This window comes from Antechinus flavipes, chromosome 3 (assembly GCF_016432865.1).
Source record: "Antechinus flavipes isolate AdamAnt ecotype Samford, QLD, Australia chromosome 3, AdamAnt_v2, whole genome shotgun sequence".
Taxonomy (NCBI): domain Eukaryota; kingdom Metazoa; phylum Chordata; class Mammalia; order Dasyuromorphia; family Dasyuridae; genus Antechinus; species Antechinus flavipes.
Window position 1 is genome coordinate 520028770 of NC_067400.1, and position 11029 is coordinate 520039798.

Sequence of the window (11029 nt, forward strand, 5' to 3'; positions counted from 1 at the left end):
ACTGTGTGGGTTGGCTACCTCCTAGGCTAACCTGCACATGAAGCTTTAGGTGTCAAGGGATGAGAAAATGGGTCACTGAGTTGTACTGTTTGTCACTTAGTGCAGATCATAGTTGTTAGGGGAGCTGACAGAGGAGTAAGGGAGAGTGTACAAAGGTTGAGGTGATCTATGATTGGAGCCTTCATTTCTACACCAGAGAGTGATTCCCAAGGGCTCCTTTGCCAAATTCCTTTCCCCTACCTCTCTCCTTTTTGCGAAGGGTTCAAGATCTCAAAAGTCACCTAATCTAATGCATATTTGCATAGGAATTGCAGCTAGTTGATTAAAGCACTGGGCGTAGAATGGGGGAGATGACTTGGAATGTAGCTCAGTTATAGCTTGTTATATGACTGATCCTGAACAAGACACTTCATCCTTGTTTGCTTATTTCTTAATCTATAAAATGCAAGGAGGGGTGAGGAGTAATAATAGCACCTGAGGACTGCTGGGAGAACCAAATGACATGGTATTTGTAAAGCATTTTGTATAGAACCTGGCACATAATAGTGATGTGAACGCAAAACTAGCTTATTCTCAGGAATTGCTAAAACTAATCTGTTTCTTTATTACTCGTAGTCAGATCAGTTCTACCAGACCATTACATTTATACAGAATAATGAGAAGCCAGAATCTATTGTTCATCCATCCACCCTGTCTCCAACCTTTGAGAATAATTGGGAACTCACTATTCCCAGACTGTCTACTTGGCATCTTTAAAGATATCATACCTTCTCTTTTTTTTTGAAGTGGAAATGCTATGTTGTGTTCCACACTCTTCCCAAGGTTCTCTCTCTGAGTGCAGATGGCTCTCATAATCACATGATCATTGGAACTGGCCTGAATCATCTCATTGTTGCAGAGAGCCACGTCCCTCAGAATGGATCGTTGTGTAATCTTCTTGTTGCTGTGTACAATAAGCTCCTGGTTCTGCTCATTTCACTCAGCATTGTTCATGTAAGTCTCTCCAGACCTCTCTGAAATCTTCCTGCTGGTCATTTCTTACAGAATAATAATATTCCATAACATTTATATGCCATAACTTGTTCAGCCATTCTCCAGTTGATGGGCATCTACTCAGTTTCCAGTTTCTGGCCACTACAAAGAGACCTGCCACAAACATTTTTGCATATCCTTTCCCTCCTGTAAGATCTCTTTGGGGTATAAGCCCAGTAGTAGCACTGCTGGATCAAAGGGTATGCACAGTTTGATAACTTTTTGAGCATAGTTCCAAATTGCTCTCCAGAATGGCTGGATGTGTTCACAGTTCCACCAACAATGTATCAGTGTCCCAGTTTTCCCACATCCCCTCCATCATTCAGCATTATCTTTTCCTGTCATCTTAGCTAATCTGAGAGGTGTGTGGTGGTACCTTAGAGTTGTCTTAATTTGCATTTATCTGATCACTAAGTCATATCTTCGCTATAATCAACCTTGTCATTCCCTAGATCCCACTTTTATTTCTCCCTCCTTCCTCTGAAGTACCAAACTCCTTCCTGGTTTCTCCCCTTACTTCCTAGATCCTGTGCCCATCCCCATCTCACTTGAGCTATAAAATGATCCCTCCAAAAGAAAATTGCTCAGTCATCTGTGACTCTTAGTTGTGGTTGGTTTGAGCCCATGTACTATTCATGTAATAAAATAGAAAATTTCTGTTATCTGTGGATGGCTCTGATATAATTTCTTTATGCCATAAACTGAATCTCTATTAAACTATTTTTATATTATTGTACAATTATGCCCTCCCAAATTTATTTCATATATCTATTTCATATTACCACTTCTACTAACTTTATTACTATTTCAGTAGGTGCTTAGTAAATTTTTGTTGTCTTCCTTCCCAATCACACTCCCTTATCTCCAAAAATCATTCCATCTGTACCTAAAGGTTTCCAATGGTAGGTAACCCATACAAGGCTCCCTAGATAGCCCATTTCATTGATGTACAACTCTTATTGTTAGCAGTTTTATTTTTCTATTGAGGCAAATTGCTTTTCTACAATGTCTTCCTTGCTCCTAGTTCTGTCTTTTGAAGCCATGAAGAGCAGCTTCAGAGTACTTTACTCACCTATTGATTGGACATCTGTGCTGTTACAGTAAAGCCAGAGCTAGAGCTGAAAAAAAAGTATTGAAACAAACTATATCAGGAATCTCTCTGTCCTCGTATAGTCTTACCTACCTTTTGGGGTGGAGAGATTTTGGCAAAACAATTTGTCTTATTTTTTCATGCTTTAAAAGTCCCCACTGTTAGGCTGTTTAACCTACTAAGACCCCTGTCTTAAGCTATAGGCAAAGCCCCACTTCTGCATAAATGGACTGCCAGATGAGTTACTGTGGGACTCTTTAGTGCTTTGAAACAGAACAGAGAGGCTGGAGAAAATAAAGCAGCATAAAAAGCAGCATTAGAATCTAGCTCCCCCTTCTCCTCACACCCCAAAATCTCCTTGACAAACAACTAGAAAATTCAATACAATTGGGAATGTCAAGAAAAGTCACAGTGAGTTATTTTTATAGCCCAGTGCAACTCAGAGAGGTCTGTAGGTGGACACTAGGTACAGAGAGAGGCCATGAGACACTTGCAGAAGCATCAGTGCCAGAAAGTATCCTGGTGTCCTGGGACAGAAAGGGGGCCAAGTCAGGAAGCTACAGTAAGATGCATCAGAGCAGACCAAGATCCCTGAAGAAGCTCTGCACATAAGAACAGGCAATACCCAGCAGTTCTGTTGACCAATATCCAGTTCCAGTTCACAGATCCAGGTTGGAGAGATGATTATGTTAGTCTTTAGCTGTTGACCAAGCAAGGAACAAGATCCAGAAATCAAACAGTGTTGGCAAAGATTCCAGGAACAAAGGGGAATATTCCAGATCAAAGGAAAAATAGCAATTCAAGTGCTCTGAACCTGCAGATCCTCCCAGTAGGTTAATGGTGCCTGACTCCAGCTACAATCTACTGAAACTTCCAACCAGGAACAAGCTGATGGACACAGACCTGCATCAGAAATTTGCATAACTAAGACCGGAGAATAGTAAACTGACTTTCTCCCAATCACAGAATTTAGGAGCACTGAAAACTTGCACTCTCCCCTTTTGGGAGCCATGAAAGCAGCAGAAAAACAAAAAAGAAGTTTAGGCAAGACATCTCCATCCCCATCCCCCAGAAGCATATAGTCCAGTGCTAACAAAATCCAAAATCAAGAACTCAGCTGGAAGAAGAAGTAAACAAACAAACAAACAAACAAAAAGAATCTGATCAAAAAGAGCTACTACAGTGACAGAGAAGCTCAAGACACGAACATACAAAAAAAATCTACAAGCAAAGTCTCAAAGGAAAAAAAAATGTATTTTGAACATAAGTCCAACAAGGATTTCTAGAAGTATTGAAAGAATTTTTTAAAAGGCTAAAAATAATTTTTTAAAAAGAGCAAGAAGAAGGAACCAAGTTGGCAGTGATAGAAAACAATGTTTCTATCCTTTCCACAAGCTCCACATCTGATAAATATGCCAGCCTGCCTCTGATTGGGAAATACATAAAAACTCAAAATGAGACCCATGTCCAGCTCAGCTCAGCATAGGGAGCCAGAAAAGAAGGTCTGCAGATACTGGAGAAGAGTTGGGCCAGAGGTACATTGAGAACTGAGCACTCCAAAAATCTTATACATCTGTATAAGAAGGCAAAGGGAATCATATCTGAGAGCTCTTAGACCCACAAAAGGCAGGATGAGGGGGACAGATGCCAATTGGCAGCTTTGTCACCCACCACTCAGATCTAGGTTGCAGATTTGGGACAGAGAGAAGGACCTGTGCATAGTGTTCTGCATAAAGAAATCCTGGCCCATGTGTGGAGAAAGGAAGACCACCAGCCATTTTAGAGAGTAATTTAGAATTATGCCCAAAGAACTATGAAACTGTGTATACTCTTTGATCCTGTAATGTCACTACTAGATCTGTATCCCAAAGAGATCATAAAAGAAGGAAAGAGACCCATGTGTGCAAAAATGTTTGTGGCAGCCCTTTTTGTAGTGGCAAAGAACTGGAAACTGAGTGGATGCCTATCAGTTGGAGAATGGCTGAGTAAGTTATGGTATAGGAATGTTATTAGAATGTTGTTAGTTTCTGGCATACTAGTTTCCAATTTTCCTAGCAGTTTTTTTCAAATAGTGAATTCTTATCCCAAAGGTGGAGCCTTTGGGTTTGTCAAATACTAGATTGTCATAGTTATTGACTATTTTGTCCTGTGAACCTAACCTATTCCACTGATCAACTACTCTATTTCTTAGCCAGTATCAAGTGGTTTTGATAACCGCTGCTTTATAATATAGTTTTAAGTCTGGCACAGGTACACTTGTCTTCATTGGCATTTTTCTTTAATGAATTCCCTTGATATTCTTGACCTTTTGTTCTTTCAGGTGAATTTTGTAATTTATTTTTTCTAGATCTGTAAAATAATATCTTGGAAGTTTGATTGGTATGGCACTAAATAAGTAGATTTATTTAGGTAGTATTGTCACCCATGAGCACTTGATATTTTTCCAACTTAGATCTGATTTTATTTGTGTGGAAAGTGCTTTGTAGTTGTGTTCACATAGCTCCTGACTTTCCCTTGGCAGATAGATTCCCAAATATTTTATACTATCAACAGTTATTTTGAATGGAATTTCTCTTTGTTTCTCTTGCTGCTGGACTTTGTTGATGATATATAAAAATGCTGATGATTTATGTGGATTTATTTTGTATCCTGCAACTATGCTAAAGTTGTGAATTGTTTCTAGTAGTTTTTAAATTGTTGTGGTAGTTGATTCTCTAGGGTTCTCTAAATATAGCATCATATTCTCTACAAAGAGTCATAATTTGGTTTCTTCATTACCTACTCTAATTCTTTTAATCTTTTTTTCTTCTCTTATCACCGAAGCTAGCATTTCTAATATAATACTGAATAGTAATGGTGATAGTGGGCAACCTTGTTTCACCCCTGATCTTATTGGGTATGATTCTAGTTTATCCCCATTACATATGATGTTTGATGATGGTTTTAAATAGATGCTACTGATCATTTTAAGAAAAAGTCCATTTATTCCTGTACTCTCTAGTGTTTTTAGTAGGAATGGAGTGTTGGTTTTATCAAATGCTTTTTCTGCATCTATTGAGATAATCATATGATTTTTGTTAGTTTAGTTACTGATATAGTCAATTATGCTAATAGTTTTCCTAATATTGAACCAGCCCTGCATTCCTGGTATAAATCCTACTTAGTCATGGTGTATTTTGCTGGGGATGATTTTCTGTAATCTTTTTGCTAATATATATTTTAAAATAACTTTTTATTGACAGACCCATGCCAGGATAATTTTTTTACAACATTATCCCTTACATTCCTTTCTGTTCTGATTTTTCCCCTCCCTCCTTTCACCCCCTCCCCCAGATGGCAAGCATTTGTCATTTTATTTACCTATCAGACTGGAAATAAATTCCATTTCCTATGACCTGGCAGGAATACATTGTGTCAATACATTTTCTAAGGTTTGTAATTCTATTAAACTGAATACAATTAACATACTGTAAGCCCCTGTACCCAAAGCCCTCTACTTGGTACTAGAAATACTGAAAATGACACAGTTTCTTCCTCTTTAGAACAAAGTAAAGAAGGAATTTTAACCATTTTTTGTGTTCTGTGGACTTCTTTGGAAATCAAGGACCTTTGGACTCTAGAATAATGTTTTTAATAATAACTTGTCCTATACAAGTTAAATATGTCATAGCATATCGTAGATACAATATATGTGTGCAGAACCGAACAGTTCTCTTGTTGAAAAGGGAGAATTGGATTCAGAAGGTATAAATAATCCGGGAAGAAAAACAAAAATGCAAACAGTTTACATTCATTTCCCAGTGTTCTTTCTTTGGGTGTAGCTGCTTCTGTGCGTCATTGATCAATTGAAACTGAGTTAGATCTTCTCTTTGTCAAAGAAATCCACTTCCATCAGAATACATCCTCATACAGTATCGTTGTTGAGGTATATAATGATCTCCTGGTTCTGCTCATTTCACTTACCATCAGTTCATGTAAGTCTCACCAGTCCTCTCTGTATTCATCCTGCTGGTCATTTCTTACAGAACAATAATATTCCATAACATTCATATACCACAATTTACCCAGCCATTCTCCAACTGATGGGCATCCATTCATTTTCCAGTTTCTAGCCACTACAAACAGGGCTGCCACAAACATTTTGGCACATACAGGTCCCTTTCCCTTCTTCAGTATCTCTTTGGAGTATAAGCCCAGTAGTAACACTGCTGGATCAAAGGGTATGCACAGTGTGATAAGTTTTGGGGCATAGTTCCAGATTGCTCTCCAGAATGGTTGGATTCATTCACAACTCCATCAACAATTCTTTGCTAATCTTTTATTTAAGATTTTTCAGCAGTATGGTTTCAGAGAGGCTTGGAGAGATTTACATGAACTGATGCTAAGAGAAATGAACAGAAACCAGGATATCATTGTACATGGCAACAAGATTATACTAGAATCAATTCTGATAGACATGGCTCTTTTCAACAATGCGATAACTGAAACTAGTTCCAATGATCTTATGAAGAGAGCCATCTCCACCTAGAGAGAGGACTGTGGTAATTGAGTATGGATCATAACATAGCATTTCACTTTTTTGTTTGCTTCCATTTTGTTTTCTTTTTTTTTTTTTGATCTGATTTTTCTCGTGCAATTGTATAAAATGCATACACATATTGGACTTAATTATATTTTTTAACATCTTTAACATATATTGCATTACTTGCCTTCTAAGGGAAGTGGGAGGGAACAGAGGGAAACATTTGAAACACAAGGTTTTGCAAGGATCAGTATTGAAAAATTATCCATGCATATATTTTCAAAATAAAAAGCTGTAATAAAAAAGACAAAATGATTGTACATGTATAACCTACATCAGATTGCTTACTGTCTTTGGGAGGGAGGAGGTAAAGGAATAAGAGAGAAGAAAAATTTGGAACTCAAAATCTTACACAAATGAATGTTGAAAACTATCTTTACATGTAATTGGAAATATAAAATACTATTGATTTAAAAAAGAGGATCAAAGATCAGAAGCCAGCAGCAGCAGCAACAGTGGTGTAGTTCAGACTGCAGGTACAAAGCTGGGTCTCATTTCCAATGTCTAGGCTATACAGGAATAACCAGAATGTGATTTCTAGATGGAAAAAAAGGGGCTACAAATCTCTGAGCCAACAAAGCTTTTTAGTTAGCTAATAGGGCTAGATTCCAATGACAGTCTACTTTTACTCAGAAACCCGGATCAGAAGCTTCCAGAGCTCAGATCTGGGGAATATTAATAAGATTTTGCCTTCAAGAAGATTGCTTTAGGAACACTGACTTTGGGAGCATTGAAAGTTTGCAGGTCTCCAGTTTGTTCCTGAGATACTAGAATAATACAACATTCAATATTCTAAGAAAGCAGCAACAAGACTCATCCAGACTTTCCTCTTCAGAAGTGCCACAAAATCTAGCCCTAATAACAAGTCTGAAGTCAGGAAGTAGGTTGGAAGAATAGGCAAACAAAAAAGAACCTACCATAATGAGCTGTTATTGTGACAAGGATACTAGAAATACAAATGCAAAGAAGAATGACACCAAAACATCTACAAGCATTGCCTTAAAGGAAAACAAAACTTTGACAAAAACTTAGCTGGAATTTCTAGAAGAAGATGAAGCAAGAATTAACAGGGTCTTAAGTTTTTTTTTTTTTTTAATGTCATGAGAATATTTGAAATAATCGGGAAAATTAAGAATTATGAATTAGAGAATTAACAGCTTGGTATAAGAGGTACAAAACAATGCAAACAATGAACTTCCTGAGAGTTCATATGGACCAAAGGAAAGCCCATGACTTCATTAGGCAACAAGAACTAGTAAAGTCAAAAGGCTGAAAAAAATAGGAGAAAACATATGATGTAAGCCATAGCAAAAACAATTTACTTGAAAAATGAGAAAAAAAGATTTAAGAATCATTGAACTGACTGCCACAATATCCTGGGTCACCTACTTTTTTTCCTTCTTTTCCTAGACATCATATTTCAAATATTAAAACTGTCCATATCTTTTAGAACCAGAAGCCAAAATTAAAGTAGAATCCACTGACCAGCTCTTAAAAGAAATCCCAAAATGAAAACTCCCAAGAACATTATTGCAAAAAACCAGGTCTTCCAGGTCTAGGGAAAATACTACAAACAACTGGAGGAAAAAAGAATTTAAGTACTAAGCAGTTACAATCAGGATCCTATATGATACAGCAACTATCATTATAAAAAAGCAGAGAGATTGGAATATGACATTTCACAAAGTAAAGGATGTGAGCTTACACTCAAAAATAATGTTCTTAACAAAATTGAATATAATCCAACAGGGTAAAATATGTATTATTAATGAACTAGAGGACCAATAAATGTTTCTGATAAAAAGACCAGTGTTTGACATAAAGCACTGGAGTCAATAAGTATATATATGTAAACATGAGTGAGAAGTCACAAGGAACTAAAATAGGGTTAAAATGTACACATTCCTATATGGGAAGATTATATATATGTAATATATATAAAGAGAGAGAAAGGAGAGGAGAGAGGAGAGAGAAAGAGAGAAGAGAAGAGAAAAGAGAGGAGAGGACAGAGGAAGAGAGGAGAGAAAAGAGGGGAGAGAGAGAGAAAGAGAGAGAGAGAGAGAGAGAGAGAGAGAGGGAGGGGAGAAAGAGGAGAAGGAGAAAGGGAGGGAGAGAGCCTCTAAAGAGTTTTATCAGGGGTCACAGAAGGAGCCTAATTATGCAGCAAGCATGGATGTAACTCTGGTATATTTGGATAAGCTCAAAAGTAGAACAGAAAGATTGGGAAGAAGAATGGACTGGGAGAGAAAAGAAGAGTGGAAAAAATTATCTCACATAAATGAGCTATACTAAGATGAGTTTATACTATAGTGAGGGGGCAGTAAAGGGGAAGAGACAACACTTTTCCTTAAAATAGTCAGGAGCATATATTTAAAACTGTCAGCATTATATGCAATGGGGAAAAACTGGAACCTTTCCCAGTAAGATCTGGAGTGAAGCAAGGTTGCCCACTATCATCATTCAATATTGTATTAGAAACACTAGCCTCTGCAATAAGAGTTGAGAGATTAAAGGAATTAGAGTAGGTAATGAGGAAACCAAACTATCACTCTTTCCAGATGATATGATGGTATACCTAGAGAACCCCAAAGATTCTACTAAAAAGCTATTAGAAATAAATCATAACTTTAGCAAAGTAGCAGGATACAAAATAAATTCCCATAAATTCTCAGCATTTTTATACATCACCAACAAAATCCAACAGCAAGAAATACAAAGAGAAATTCCATTCAAAATAACTGTTGACAGCATAAAATATTTGGGAATCTAACTACCAAAGGAAAGTCAGGAATTATATGAGCAAAATTACAAAAAACTTTACACACAAAGGTGGACTTAAATAATTGGAAAAATATTAAGTGCTCTTGGATAGGCTGAGCGAATATAATAAAGATGACAATACTCCCTAAACTAAATCTATTTATTTAGTGTTATACCAATCAGACTTCCAAGAAAATATTTTAATCTAGAAAAAAATAACAAAATTCATATGGAACAATAAGTCGAGAATCTCAAGGGAATTAATGAAAAAAAAAATCAAATAAAGGTGGCTTAGCTGTATCTGATCTAAAATTATATTATAAAGCAGCAGTCACCAAAACCATTTGGTATTGGCTAAGAAATTGATCAGTGGAATAGGTTAGGTTCACAAGATAGAATAGTCAACTATAGCAATCTAGTGTTTGACAAACCCAAAGATCCTAACTTTTGGGATAAGAATTCATTATTTGATAAAAACTGCTGGGATAACTGGAAATTAGTATGGCAGAAATTAGGCATGGACCCACACTTAACACCCGTATACCAAGATAAGATCAAAATGGGTCCATGATCTAGGTATAAAGAACGAGATTATAAATTAGAGGAACATAGGATAGTTTATCTCTCAGACTTGTGGAGGAGAAAGAAATTTGTGACCAAAGATGAACTAGAGACCATTACTGATCACAAAATAGAAAATTTTGATTATATCAAATTAAAAAGCCATTGTACAAACAAAACTAATGCAAACAAAATTAGAAGGGAAGCAACAAACTGGGAAAACATCTTCACAGTTAAAGGTTCTGATAAAGGCCTCATTTCCAAAATATATAGAGAACTGACTCAAATTCATAAGAAATCAAGCCATTCTCCAATTAATAAATGGTCAAAGGATATGAACAATTTTCAGATGATGAAATTGAAACTATTACCACTCATATGAAAGAGTGTTCCAAATCATTATTGATCAGAGAAATGCAAATTAAGACAACTCTGAGATATCACTACACACCTGTCAGATTGGCTAAGATGACAGGAAAAAATAATGATGAATGTTGGAGGGGATGCGGGAAAACTGGGACACTAATGCATTGTTGGTGGAGTTGTGAACGAATCCAACCATTCTGGAGAACAATCTGGAATTATGCCCCAAAAGTTATCAAACTGTGCATACTCTTTGATTCAGCAGTGCTACTACTGTGCTTATACCTCAAAGAGATTCTAAAGAAGGGAAAGGGACCTGTATGTGCCAAAATGTTTGTAGCAGCCCTGTTTGTAGTGGCTAGAAACTGGAAAATGAATGGATGCCCATCAATTGGAGAATGGCTGGGTAAATTGTGGTATATGAATGTTATGGAATATTATTATTCTGTAAGAAATGACCAGCAGGGTGAATACAGAGAGGCTTGGAGAGACCTTCATGAACTGATGCTAAGTGAAATGAGCAGAACCAGGAGATCATTATACACTTCGACAACGATATTGTATGAGGACATATCTTGATGGAAGTGGATTTCTTCGACAAAGAGACCTAACTGAGTTTCAATTGATAAATGACGGACAAA